This window comes from Theropithecus gelada, chromosome 10 (genome assembly GCF_003255815.1).
Source record: "Theropithecus gelada isolate Dixy chromosome 10, Tgel_1.0, whole genome shotgun sequence".
NCBI classification, from domain to species: Eukaryota; Metazoa; Chordata; class Mammalia; order Primates; family Cercopithecidae; genus Theropithecus; species Theropithecus gelada.
The window spans coordinates 74,789,993-74,804,786 of record NC_037678.1 but is presented as its reverse complement, the minus strand read 5'-3'; the positions used below and the strand labels follow the sequence as shown (position 1 = coordinate 74,804,786).

General features: G+C 45.8%; 1 pseudogene; it reads left to right on the top strand.

Moving 5' to 3' along the window:
• The first annotated feature begins 2,012 nt into the window (after positions 1 to 2,012).
• Positions 2,013 to 14,044, top strand: LOC112632492 (annotated as a pseudogene).
• Positions 14,045 to 14,794: the final 750 nt, after the last annotated feature.

The following is a 14,794-nucleotide window of genomic DNA, read 5'->3' as shown; positions in this document are numbered from 1 at the left end:
ACCAGGCTGTGAGGAAGCCAGCCCCCAGCCATTCAAGTCTTCCCAGTTGGGACCTCATACAATCATGAAGCAGGGGGGTGCTGTTCCTGCTGAACCCACCCCAAACTGCAGATACGTAAGCAAAATAAATGAGTGTACTTGTTTAAGCCATGAGCCAACTGGGGACAGTTTGTTACACAACAATAAATTACCAGAATACTCTGTATCCTGGTTCCTCCAAGGACAAGAATAAGTCTCATGATGGGGACTTGATTAAGAATTAAGAATGACAGTATAATTGTATATAAATATATAATCTACAACTAGTCATCTATATGTAATACACTAGTATCATTGTCCAGTTGCTTCTCATAGAGGAGGTTGCCGTAGTCATCGTAGCTTCAGAAGTGCTTCTGTTGGACCCCACGTGCCTTATCACAAAGATTATGCAGCTCTTCTGCCTGAAATCCCTTTTTTTCCACTGGTCCTTATCATGGTGGTCATTTCCAGGTCCCAGAAACTGTAATGCCAGTGGCAAAGAACACCCAGGCTTTGATACAAATTGCTCTAAGTCCAGACACTAAAATAACAGTTCTTGCCAACTGCAAGAGCAAAAGGGTTTGTATCCACTTGGTTAGTGCAGGCTGGTTTGAAGGTGCCTGTGCCTATTCTTTTTCACTCAAGTAAGGCATCTTACTCACCTTGGCCCTTTTTCTGATTTCCTGCCATCCCTTCCTGTATCTTTGCTTGCATTGTCTCCGAGTCATGGACATAGATAGATTTTATAATTTTTGACTTTTACTCATGCAGTGTCTTTGGTCAGATTCCCTAGAGTCAGAATCCTGAAACAGGATCTGAGTGCATAGTTTATTGGAAGATTGCTCTCGGAAGAAACACAGTGAAGGCAGCAAGATACAGCCCAGGAGGAAGTTGAGAAAGGATGTGGTCTGGTCTTATCTAGAGTTAAGTTGCAGCCTGATCCTATGGAGAGCCCTAGAGCATGAATTGTACCATAGGATTGATTCCACTTTGAGGTAAGGGAGCAGCATTTTGTAGACACATCTCTTTCAGCAGACAACATTCACAGCAGTAAGAAGGATCCTATAAAGGAAATTTGGGAGGGGTACCAATAGATACAAATGGATAGCTCCATGTGTATGTAATACATATAACAAATGTTTGTTTATCAAATATCTACTAGATAGCAAAGATTGAATACTGCTCAAATAAGATCTGATTGACCATCTGACTTTCCCCCAAACATCACCGGTCCTCATTCTGCACGGTTTGAAACATCGATATATTTTATTGTCCCAAAGTTCTCCTTATACTTTTAGTCAATGTGAGACCAAGGAATTCTCTGATTATAGATGTTAAAATCTCACCTAGAATGTAAGGTACTATGTTGCCTGTGAAAGAGGTTGATCCTGAAGGTTTGGAACAAACACAACTGAGAGGATTCTAGGTAGGAATAAAGTGCCATCGAAAGTTCCAATGGATATCCCACTGTCAACCAACAAGCATAAGATGCCGATAGTCGTTGGCAGACTGTAAGGGAAAGTGTTTAGGAGTCCCTGATCTGGGAGCATAAAGTTATACCTCTGAGCTGTGGGCAGAGCTCCTGGTGGCCTCCTCATACAAGTCCTACAAGTTCAGGAGTTGACCTGTATATCAGCTCAAGGGACACGACCCTGCATTGGGATGAGTGCATCAATTTAAAGGCAAAAGACTTGAAATTTCTATTGAATGAGCTAGATTCATGCCCCCTCCCCCAAATTTCTACAACAGAGAACAAAAAGTTTCTCTTGTGTACAGATATTATGAAAACAGTACTACTGTTAAAAGACAAATGACTTTGCTAAATATGGCCACGAAGGACTTCAAATTAGAAGTTCCCAAACTGAAGCCATCCTTTCAGATTAAAATCCATTAGAATTTCTCCTAATTACAGATAACATATTAGTTTCCTGTGACCGCTATAATAAATTTCCACAAACTTGGTGGCATGAAACTATAGAAATTTAAGAGTTGACATGTGCAGAAGTCCTACTAGTCTGGTTCTTGTTCCCCCCTGGGTACCAGCTTCCTTCAGCAGTGTAGGCGAAGGTGCTGGGGGCCAACAAAGGGAGGAATCAACTTGTGGAAATTTTGCAGGCCTGTTATTCTTAGCACTATCCAAGACTAGACAAAGAGGAGAAAGAAACTTACCTGATCAGTGCCAGAAGTTATTGCACTCAAAGGGGAATAAGCAGGAAAAAAGAAAGGAAAGAAGGAAGGAGGGAAAAGAAAGGAAAGAAGGAAGGAAGGAAAAAGAAGGAATGGAAGGAAGAAAGAGAAACCCCACAGACATAAGATGAAACCCTGTCCAACAATGGAAGGAAGGCCAGAAAATAGTGAACCAAATTTTGAGGAAAAGTCAGAGGAAAACGCAGAAGGAACTTTTAGAGAAAGGTTAATTCCATCTCTCCAGAATATAAAGATGTACATAAGAGGCATTTAAGCAATAAAGATATGTTTGGAGAAGTGGATGAAATAGGCGAGATAAGGAGAGTAAGAAACAAACTTGTAGGGATGTACTGGAAGGTTGATCATAACCATCATTGCCCCTATTTAATGCAATTTCCTTTATTTTTATTTTATGTGATATTAACAATGCCATATAACTTTCTTTTTATCAGCATTTTCCTGATATACCTTTGTCCATCTTTCTACTTTTAACCTGTTGTTGTTAGTGGTTTTAGGTACATCACTTATCTTCATCTCATTATTTACCGTATTTGGACCAATCTTCAAATCTCTTTTATAGAAGAGCTTTACTCATTTGTAAAAAAAGAAAAAAAAAAAAAAAAGAGGTTCCTGACAGCATATAAAATGAAAAAAGGGTTACTAAGTGATATGTGAATATCATTTTAATTTTTAGTTTTTAGGGACAGGGTCCTGCTCCATTGCCCAGGTTAGAGTGCAGTGTCAATTCACAGATGTGATAATCGCACACTACAACCTTAAACTCCTGGGCTGAAACTCCTCCTGCCTCAGCCTTCCAGTAGCTGGGACTACAGGCACGCACCACCACGCCCAGTTGTGAATGACATTTTTGAAAGGTAAGAGTACATTTGGATATTACATACATGCACATAAAAACTTGTGAAGGTGTAATCCCAGCACTTTGGGAGGCCGAGACGGGCGGATCACGAGGTCAGGAGATCAAGACCATCCTGGCTAACACGGTGAAACCCCGTCTCTACTAAAAAATACAAAACCTGGCCAGGCGAGGTGGCGGGCGCCTGTAGTCCCAGCTACTCTGGAGGCTGAGGCAGGAGAATGGCGTGAACCCGGGAGGCGGAGCTTGCAGTGAGCTGAAATCCAGCCACTGCACTCCAGCCCAGGCGACAGAGCAAGACTCCATCTCAAAAAAAAAAAAAAAAAAAAAAACTTGTGAAGGGTGAAAGACAAAAGTTACAATCTCTCCACAGAGGATTATAAAAGATTTTTTTTTCATCTGCTTACTTGTGTATTCCATATTCCTAAAATGAGCACACATGATTACTGCTAAAAACAATAAAAGTTTTAAAACAACAACAAAAACAAACCTACAGAAATGTATTCTCTCACAGTTCCGGAGACCGGAAGTCTGAAATCAGGGTATCAGCAGGCTAGGCTCCTGGAGACTTTAGGGAAGAACACTTCCCTGCCTGTTCCAGCTCCTGGTGGCTGTCCACATTCCTTGGCTTCCTTGGCTTGCGGCCACAAATCCCCTATCTGCCTCCATCTTAACATCACCTACCCCTCTATGTCCGTCTTCTGTGTGTATGTCCTATAAGGACATTTATTGGATTTAGGGCCCACCTGGATGATCCAGGATGAACTCACCTCAAGATCCTTAATTAATTACACTTGCAAAGACCTTTTTTTTTTTAAGACGGAGTCTCACTCTGTTGCCCAGACTGGAGTGCAATGGCACCATCTTGGCTCACTATAACCTCTACCTCCTGGGTTCAAGTGATTTTCCTGCCTCCCAAGTAGCTGGGACTACAGGTAACCGTCACCACACCCAGCTAATTTTTGTACTTTTTAGTAGAGACGGGGTTTCACCATGTTGGCCAGGCTGGTCTGGAACTCCTGACCTCAGGTGATTCTACCGCCTTGGCCTCCAAAGTGCTGGGATTACAGGCATGAGCCAACGTGCCTGGCAACATTTGCAAAGACCTTTATTTCCAAATACAGTAACATCCAGAGGTTCCAAGGATTAGAACATGGACGTATCTTTTGGGGGAGCCACCATTCAGCCCACTTCACACACTACACAGGCAGTCAATTCATTCAGTGTATTCATTTAAGCAACTTACATTTTTTGAGTGATTGCTGTGTACCAAACACTGATCTATGCTCCAGGAGGCAGAAATGAAAAAGGGTATCAAAATTCCTCTCTTTCCTCACGCCATTGGAATAGCTTGTATTTAAAAAGAAGAAGAAGAAAAGAAAAAGAAAAAAAAAAAACAGGCTGGGTATGGTGGCTCACCTGTAATCACTTTTTTTTTTTTTTTTTTTTTGAGATGGAATCTTGCTATCGCCCAGGCTGGAGTGCAGCGGCGTGATCTCGGCTTACTGCAAGCTCCGCCTCCCAGGTTCATGCCATTCTCCTGCCTCAGCCTCCCAAGTAGCTGGGACTACAGGCGCCCGCCACCACACCCGGCTAATTTTTATATTTTTAATAGAGATGGGATTTCACTGTGTTAGCCAGGATGGTCTCGATCTCCTGACCTCATGATCCGCCCACCTCGGCCTCCCAAAGTGCTGGGATTACAGGCGTGAGCCACCCCGCCCAGCTAATCCCAGCACTTTGAGAGGCCAAGGTGGGTGGATTTCTGGAGCCTAGAAGATCGAGGCTGCAGTGAGCCATGATCGTACCACTGTACTCTAGCCTGAGCAACAGAGCAAGAAGCTGTCTCAAAAATAAAAATAAAAATTAGCAGAGCATGGTGGCATACACCTGTAGTCCAAGCTACTTGACAGGCTGAGCCAGGAGGATCACTTGAGACCAGGAGTTTGAGGCTGCAGTGATCACACCACTGCACTCCAGCCTGAGTGACAGAGGGAAACCCTGTCTAAAAAAATAAAATAAAATAGAAATTTATATACAAACATCATGATGTAACAATTTATTGATTAATTCTGCTGCTGATGGACATTTGGGTAGTTTCCAGTTTGAGATTACTATGAATCATGGTGCTATGATCATCTGGAAATCAAATACAGGTATTTTGGTGAGTATACGTATACATTTCTATTGGGTAGATACCAGAGGTTTGCTGATAAATGTTTAGGAACCAGCTCACTGGGAAGAAAAAGCCTTCATGCGTAGCACTAGTTGATTTCTATGGTGTAAATACTCCCACCATGACCTATTTCGAGCTCCCATGATGATGTCACTGAGTGTGGAATTGGAAAGAGAGACATAGGCTCAGCCCTCACAAGCCAATGGGAACCAGCTCCAGCACCATGTACGCCTGGGAGGTCTACTGAGAAGCAGATGCCAAAACCAAATTAGACATACAAGGGATTTATTGGGGGAAACGTCTGTGAAGGATAAAGGGGAAGGAAACAGGAAATGGCAAGAGAGGATTCAGACAGGAATAAAAATCTGACAGCTGTGAAGGAAAGTGGGAAGAAAAGATTGGTTAAGAAGGGTGTCAGATCTCAGTGCAGTTTCAATGAAGGGTCTCCCAGGCCAGTGGGGAGTCCTGGAGCCAGAGTTGTCTGTCAGAGCAGCAGCATCTTGTAGGAATCAGCCTGCATTAGCACAAATGCAGTGGGGGACCCGGAGGGGGAGCAGCTGGGGCTGCCAGTCAACTCCGCTCCCCACAGCAGGAGAGCTGAACAATGAATTTTCACGGTTGCCATAGCTGGCAACATTCCTTTGTGCCATCTCCATGTAGATGTGGGGTGGCTCTCAGACAGTGTCCGCTCCAGGTGACCTGTTTTTCACAAGTTAGATGCACAACCCTGGCTTGGCTGACTCGTTTGGAAGCTGAACTGGCTGTTTTAGACTGAATAAGCCCCAGATTTCTTGGGTTTATTCAGTGGAAAAGAGAGAGTCTCAAGAGGAAGACATTTGGTTTTTTCTTAATAAGAGCAGATAAGTATTCTAATTGTTAACTAAAGAAATTGGCTGGGCACAGTGGTTCACGCCTGTAATCCCAGCACTTTGGGAGGCCGAGGCGGGCGGATCACCTGAGCTCAGGAGTTTGAGACCAGCCTGCCCAACATGGCAAAACCCTGACTATACTAAAGATACAAAAAATTAGCCAGGTGTGGCAGTGTGCACCTATAAGCCCAGCTCCTAGGGAGGCTGAGGCACAAGAATTGCTTGAACCCAGGAGGTGGAGGTTGCAGTGAGCCAAGATCATGCCACTGCACTCCAGCCTGGACGACAAGAGTAAAACTCCATCTCAAAAAAAGAAAGAAACAAGTACATTGTCCTGGCACCACCAGAAGCACCATCTCGTGCTTACTCAAGGCCCTGATACAGACCACTGCCAAGGTCATGATCAAGGCCTCTGATGCCTGTACAGAGGTCCCTATCTCATGTTGCTGCCAAAGCCACTGGCACCAACTCCCATTATCTGAGAAGCCACTGGCAGTGAGGCAGCCTTTTTTTTTTTTTTTTTTTTTTTTTTGAGACGGAGTCTCCCTCTGTTACCCAGGCTGGAGTGCAGCCCCACGATCATGGCTCACTGCAAGCTCCGCCTCCCAGGTTCATGCCATTCTCCGGCCTCAGCCTCCCAAGTAGCTAGGACTACAGGCGCCCGCCACCTCGCCCGGCTAGTTTTTTGTATTTCTTAATAGAGACGGGGTTTCACCGTGTTAGCCAGGATGGTCTCGATCTCCTGACCTCGTGATCCGCCCGTCTCGGCCTCCCAAAGTGCTGGGATTACAGGCTTGAGCCACCGCGCCCGGCCGAGGCAGCCTTTTTTATGGTGAAGTGGTTCTTGCATTCACTTGCGCTGTGACTGTGGCAGGAACCCCAAAATGGGGGATAGGTGACACATAACCCTGTCTGTGGAACTGGCTGACCAAAAGCCTGTGACTAGAGATATGGCCCAGATTGCAGTGTTTACCATGTTAAACAGACTGCAGTCAGATCCGCGTATCAAAAATGGCTCAAGGAACAGGGAGAGTTTAGCTATGAACCCTAGCAAGGCAGGGCCAAGGGCACTGATTATGGACAAGGTTCAAAGAGGACAGAAAGAAAGCAGACCTGCAGAATGTCCACGAGCTGGAGTCCCAGGCTTGAGGCAGCTTTGAAGTCTGTGACTGTGGCCATAGTCTGGGCCCCCAGCCAACAGGCCCTGTCTCCCATATGCATTTTAAGGGAGGCTGTCATTTTTTGTTTTTTGGTGTTTTTTTAATGTGGAAAGTTCCCACAGAGCTGCTAGGGACTCAGAATCTGTTTGATTCAGGCAAGGAAGCTTGAACAATTTTATGTTAGTTTAGGTTCCCCCAGAAGAAAGCCCTGAGGCAGGGATTCAAGGTTAATGTGGGACATCATCTGAGGAAGCAGGTAGGGGTGGAAGGAAGTGAGGCAAGGAAGGAGGAAAGGCGGTCAGTACAGGGTGCAGTATCAAGCCAGTTATTATTGTGAGCAATTAGAGCTCAATTTCAAGGAAAAACTCTGGAAAATGAGAGAGGGAAGGTGGCTGGCATATTTGGGGTTTTTATACACCAACGCCAGTCAGCCATTGTTGAGGGTCACTAGGGGAGAGGATGTTAATTACTCTGCCAACACAGAGATTCAGATCCTGGTTGATCAATCTGTTATTTGTTTATTGGCCATTTGAGTCTCTCTTCTGTGAATTATATATTCATAGTCTTTCCCCATTTTTCTATTAGGTTGTTTATCTTTTTCATATTGATTCATAAGTGTTACTTATATATCCAATATCCAGTTACTAATCTTTTCTTCATTATATGTATGGCTATTTTTCCAGGTTGTGGTTCACCTTTTAACTTTCTCTGTGGTATTGTTTAATAAATATTTATTTTCTTCTCTTTTTTTTTTTTTTTTTTTTGAGACAGAGTCTCACTCTGTCACCCAGGCTGGAGTGCAGAGTCGTTGGCTTACTGCAACCTTCACCTCCTGGGTTCAAGTAATTCTTCTGCCTCAGCCACCTGAGTAGCTGGGATTACAGGTACTCACTACTACATCCAGCTAATTTTTGTATTTTTAGTAGAAACAGGGTTTCACCATGTTGGCCAGGCTGGTTTCAAACTCCTGACCCCAAGTGATCTGCCCACCTCGGCCTCCCGAAGTGTTGGGATTATAGGCGTGAGCCACCACACCTGGCCAGTATTTCCATTTTTAATATAGACAAATTTATCAATCTATTCTTTATAGTCTCTGCTTTTTGTGTCTTATTTAAGAAATTCTTATCTTGGCCAGGCACAGTGGCTCACACCTATAATCCCAGCACTTTGGGAGGCAAAGGTGGGCAATTACAAGGTCAAGAGATGGAGACCATCCTGGCCAACATGGTGAAATCCCATCTCTACTAAAAATACAAAAATTAACTGGGCATGGTGGAACGCACCTGTAGTCCCAGCTACTTGGGAGGGTGGCACAGGAGGATCGCTTGAACCCGGGAGGCTGAGGTTGCAGTGAGCCAAGATGGCGCCACTGCACTCCAGCCTGGCGACCGAGTGAGACTCCTTCTCAAAAAAAAAAAAAAGAAAGAAAAGAAAAGAAAGAAGAAATCTTTATCTTGTGCTAACAAAAATGATAGTTAGGCATCTTAAACTTTTACTTTTTAGAGATAGTCTTTAGTCCACCTGGACATTGTTATATAATGATGCAATATAGGAATCCAATATTTAAGTTTTAATGATAGAAAATGCCAAACATACACAAAAGTAGAGAGAATAGTACAATGAATGCAATACCTGGGTCACTTCAACAATTAATTTATTTTAGCAAATTAAAGCAGGAATAAACACTTATTATCTCACACAATTTCTGTGAATCAGAACTTCAGGAGTGGCTTATCTGGGTGTCCTGGTCTGAGGTCTTTCAGTCAAATTGTCAGCTTGGGCTACAGTCATCTGAAGCCTCAACAGAGGCTAAAGGATCTGTTCTAAGGTGGCTCACACCTATGGCTCTTAAATTGTTGGCAGGAGGCACCAGTTTCTGGCTCTATGAATCTCTCCACAGAGCTGCTGGAGTGACCTTCTCCCAGTGCCACTGATCTGAAACAGAGCAAGGAGAAAGTTGCAAAGCCTCTTATGACCTAGTCTTGGGGGACATACTTCTGTATTCATTAGGAGTGAGTCATTAAGTCCTACCACACTCAAGAGAGGGAAATCAGGTTCCACCATTTTTTTTTTTTTTTTGAGACAGAATTTGCACTTGTTGCCCAGGCTGGCATGCAATGGCACAATCTCGGCTCACTACAACCTTCACCTCCCGGGTTCAAGCCATCCTCCTGCCTCACCCTCCCGAGTAGCTGGGATTATAGGCATGAGCCACCACGCCCGGCTAATTTTGTGTTTTTAGTAGAGATGGGAGTTTTACCATGTTGGCCAAGCTAGTCTCAAACTCCTGACCTCAGGTGATCCACCCACCTCAGTCTTCCAAAGTGCCGGGATTACAGCTGTGAGCCATTGTGCCTGGCAAGCCGCCACCTTTTAAAGAGAGAAATGTCAAAGAGCTAGTGAACATTTTTAAACCGGCACATAACATGGCCAATCTTTTGTCATTTGAGCACAGTTTGTATCAGTGCATAACTTCTGCGCATTACTCCAGAACCTCTCGAGCTCACTTGCGTCTTAATCCAGCCATTGCTGCCTCAATTCTGTATAGACTCTCACCAGCTTCACACAGCTATAGCCTGACACTTCCTCAGGACTTCTCTTTAATGCTGCAGAATGGGATACAGTGGAAATCAGCTCTGTACCCAGGCATGCCCATGGTCTTAGCACTCCTAGAGGCAAACTTTGACCAATGGGAAATAAGAACCCTCCTTAACTGCTTCCCCCTTTCCTTCCTAGATCAACAGTCCTAAAACACACCACATGCAGCTTGTCAGAGGTCCTTTGGGATTAAAGAATCACTCTTAGTGGTGGCCAACGTAATCATGCTTCCTTGCATTGGTTTTCCCAGCTTCCCTATTTAAATCACCACCCTGCTCTCCTGTTCCCTGAGATCTCCTTCATAAAACCTTCCCACATAGCCTTTGTATCAGATTATGCTTTCTGGAGAACCCAGGCTAAGATACAGTTGGTTACAAACAAGGTCCACACTTTGAATTTGATTTGGTCAGTGTTTTCTTTTTATTATGTGTATTATGTGTGCATATATCTATATATATATAGATATATATCGATTTTTTTTTTTGGAGACAGGGTCTTGCTCTGTCTCCCAGGCTGGAGGGCAGTGGTGCAATCTCGGCTCACTGCAACCTCTGCCTCCCGGGTTCAAGCGATTCTCCTGCCTCAGCTTCCTGAGTAGGTGAGATTACAGGCCCCTGCCACCACGCCCCCAGCTAATCTTTTTTGTACTTTTTTTTGTTTTTTTTTTTTTTTTTTTTTTTTTGGTAGAGATGGGGTTACACCATGTTGACCAGGCTGGTCTTGAACTCCTGACCTCAAGTGATCTGCCCACCTCAGACTCCCAAAGTGTTGGGATTATAGGCATGAGCCACTGTGCCTAGCCTGGCCTATTAGATCTCCCTGATTTGTAGATTGTAAGGCAAGAGAAGGGAGAAGGCGCTTCCTTTGCATTTGAGCAATGCAAATACAGAGCATTTCCATCACTACAGACAGTTCTATTAGAGCTGGCCTAAAACTATCATTTCATTTCAGTTCTAGTATTTGTAATTTCTAGTATTTAATTCTTTTTGTTTTGGAGGCAGAGTCTTGCTCTGTCCCCCAGGTTGGAGTGCAGTGGTACAATCTCGGCTCACTTCGCCTCCCAGGTTCAAGCGATTCTCCTGCCTTAGTCTCCTGAGTAGCTGGGATTACAGGTGTGTGCCACCACGCCCGGCTAATTTTTGTATTTTTAGTAGAGACAGGGTTTTGCCATGTTGGCCAGGCTGGTCTCGAACTCCCGACCTCAGGTGATCTGCCCGCCTCAGCCTACCAAAGTGCTGGGATTACAGGCGTGAGCCACCACGCCTGGCCACAACAAGCTATGTTTTCTTGTGCAGCTGTGGTCAGCTCAGTAATACACCATCTTGCATTTCCCTGCCTTCCTTCCCCTGGTCCCTAAGTTTTGTTACCCTAGGATTGCACCTCCCATTAAGGCTCTCCCACGAAACGTTTGCCTCTTGCTCTATTTTCTAGGGAATCCAGGCAAAGACAATTTCCCAGGATCTTCTCCTTCATTAGGGTAAAAATCAGTGCTGGGAACTAAAGTATTAATGAGCACTCCAAATGAGTCTTATGACTAGCAAGTATGGCTGGCATAACCTTAAGGCATCCTCAGCTCTCAGATCTTGCATCAACAGGAAATGAGCTGCTAAAGCTGTGCAGAATTCAGAAGGGGAATCCATCCCAGAAACACTTTAGATGTGATCACGGAGGACAATGGACAAAGAGGATGGGCAAAGGGAGCAGCCCAGAGACAATGAAGCGGGCTAACTGAAGAACAGTGTCTGCTGCCCAAGCCGAGAGCACTTGTGCTTGCTGCTCCTGTGTTGCAGGGAGGTAATGTGTGCTGTGAACTGGTGACCACCTTTTGATGTTCTGCTTCTCTCCTGTTACAGTGTTATTTTTTATTGAGGTTCTTCCATCCTTCTTTCAACAACTGGATTTTTTTCTTTTTTTGAGAGTGTTATTTATCTGTCGTACCATTGGTAGTCACATCTGGACCTAAATTAGAAGAATGCAGCTGACTTCCTGCCCCTCCACCCCGCTCTTCTTCCCCTCTTCCAGCCTCTCCTCCTTCCCCAGTCTTCTGGTCTCCTCCACCATGCAGCCTCTGTGCCAGTTCTTCCCCAGCAGACACCTTCTCTAGGATTCCCTTCTGGGGCTCCCAGCCCCCTGGTTCTCCTGCCCCTGCCAAGCACATATTCCGCAGGCACCTGGGGAAGGGACGTCCTGGGCAGGGCCTGGCAGGGGAAGACGTCTGGGGCACTGCCCAGTGTTAACAGAGGGAGGTACCAAGAACCAAGTAGGGTGGAGCAACTGCAGCCTCTGTAGCCCAGAGTGCAGGGAGCAAGGACAGAGTTGGTTTTGCAGAGCCCTGCAGCCAGCAGTCCTGAGAAAAGCAGTGAATGTCATGGAGCCCATCTGAAATGAACTGGTCCCCTTGAGCCTGACCCAAGCCCTGGTGCCAGAGTTCTGTCCCAGAGCTGAGATGTTTTTGATCATCTTGAGAAAAATAAGCCTTGGCCTCCAGGCCAAATAAAGCGAACTTTTCTCCCATAGAGAATAGTGCTAGTTCCTAGCCAGGCGTGGTGGCTCAGCCTGTAATCCCAGCACTTTGGGAGGCCGAGGCGGGTGGATCACGAGGTCAGGAGCTCGAGACTATCCTGGCTAACACGGTGAAACCCCGTCTCTACTAAAAATACAAAAAAATTAGCCGGGCGCTGTGTCGGGGGCCTATAGTCCCAGCTACTCAGGAGGCTGAGGCAGGAGAATGGCGTGAACCCAGGAGGCGGAGCTTGCAGTGAACCATGATCGTGGGGCTGCACTCCAGCCTGGGCGACAAGTGAAACTCCGTCTCAAAAAAAAAAAAAAAAAAAAAGAGAGAGAATAGTGCTAGTTCCTGAGGACCTGGAGGGCCCACAGCCCTGGGCCACTAGCCAGAATCTTCCCTGCTTTCTTTCTCAGAACGAAGTGGCTTACCTGAACACATCTTCCTCCTGGCTCACACCAACCTGCAGAAAACTTCAGCTGCTCTGTCCTGGCCTTTCTCCTGTTTGCGGTCATCTGTGTGTGAAGGAAAAAGAAGAAAGGGAATTACTATGATTCCCTTAAATTTCAAACCAAGAAATTCCAGATGGTGAAGAGTCTGGGGAAAGTGGCCATGAGGTCTTATTACCAATCTGCATCCTCAAGCAGCACCCAAGACCCCCACAGGGGCAGTGAGGCCCTCAGCAACCCCAGAGGCCCAGCCAAGGCTATCCAGAGGCCTCCTTCCAGGTGTGGAACAATGACAGCTTTTCCAAAAACCTTATCCCCAGGCTGCAAACCACCTGGAAGAATTATTTAAGCATGAAAAAGTACAAAGTGTCCTACAAGGGGCCAGGGCCCACCATTAAGTTCAGTGCAGAGGCCCTGCGCTGCCACCTCCTGGACCATGTGAACGTATCCACAGTGGAGACCGCAGATTTTCTCTTCAGTACCTCTGCATAGAAGGGTTACCTGCCCGAGGGCAGCATTAGGACCCAGGCCACGTCTTGGGGCAAGTGTGCTGTTTTCTCGTCAGCAGGATCTCTGAAGTCCTCGCAACTGGGCAGAGATCTAGATGGTCATGATGCAGTCTTGAGGTTTAATGAGGCACCCACAGCCAACTTCCATCAAGATGTAGCCACAAAACTACCATTCGCCTGCTGAACTCTCAGTTGGTCACCACAAAAAGACATTTCCTCAAAGACAGTCTGTACAATGAAGGAATCCTAATTGTATGGGACGCATCTATATATCATTCAGATATTTCAAAGTGGTACCAGAATCCAGACTATAATTTCTTTAATAACTACAAGAGCTATCATAAGCTGCACCCCAATCTGCCCTTTTACATCCTCAAGTCCCAGGTGCCTTGGGAGTTGTGGGACATCCTGCAAGAAATCTCCCTAGAAGAGATTCAGTGATGCCTCCATCCTCTGGGATACTTGGTGTCATTATCATGATGACGCTGTGTGACCAGGTGGATATTTACCAGTTCCTACCATCCAAGCACGAGACAGACTTGGGCTGCTATCACCAGCAGTTCTTCAACAGCGCCTGCACGATGGGCGCCCACCACCCGCTGCTGTATTTGGTGAAGTGCCTCAATGAGGGCACAGGTGAGGACATTTACCTGCTTGGAAAAGCTACACTGCCTGGCTTCTGGGCCATTCACTGCTAAGCACGGGCTCCCTGGTTTTTTATGAATGGTCTCTTGGCCACCCCAGCCTGGGAAGCCCATTTTCCTGAACAATCCCAGCTTGCTCTTGCACTCTAGGGACCTCTGTCAGCAAGATCTCTGGGAATTCAGGAGCCTGAGGGCAAGAAGTCAGGCCCAGCCTCCCCTATAGTCACAAAGAGTGTATGAGCCGAGAGCCTTCTGCCACACACACACATACACACACACACGCACACACGCATACACCCACACCAGCATTCTCTCCAGACCCCATCCTCCCCACTTTCCCAACAGGGCTGCCAAAGCTGGACTTTGTTCCAACTGAATGATGTCGTTCTCACAAACTGATTCTCTATATTGCTTGAAATCTGCACCTAGATACTGATTTCATGTTGTAGGTCAGGCGCAGTGGCTCACACCTATAATCCCAGCACTTTGAGAGGCTGAGGCAGGCAGATCACTTGAGGTCAGGAGCTCAAGACCAGCCTGGCCAACATGATGAAACCCCATCTCTACTCAAAATACAAAAATTAGCTGGGTGTGGTGGTGATTAGTCCACCTTCTCTCTTGTTATTCACAGTTCAGTGTGAGAGATTGACATCTAAATAGGCAGTTAGGATTCAGAGTGCTCACTGCACGGGGACTTGTAGAGAGATGGGCTTGCTGTCAGTGCACCCAGGAAGGCCACACACTTACTGTGTCTGTGGGTCAGACAAGGCTTCATAGCACTGGGACATTTGAGTGTGTCTTAGA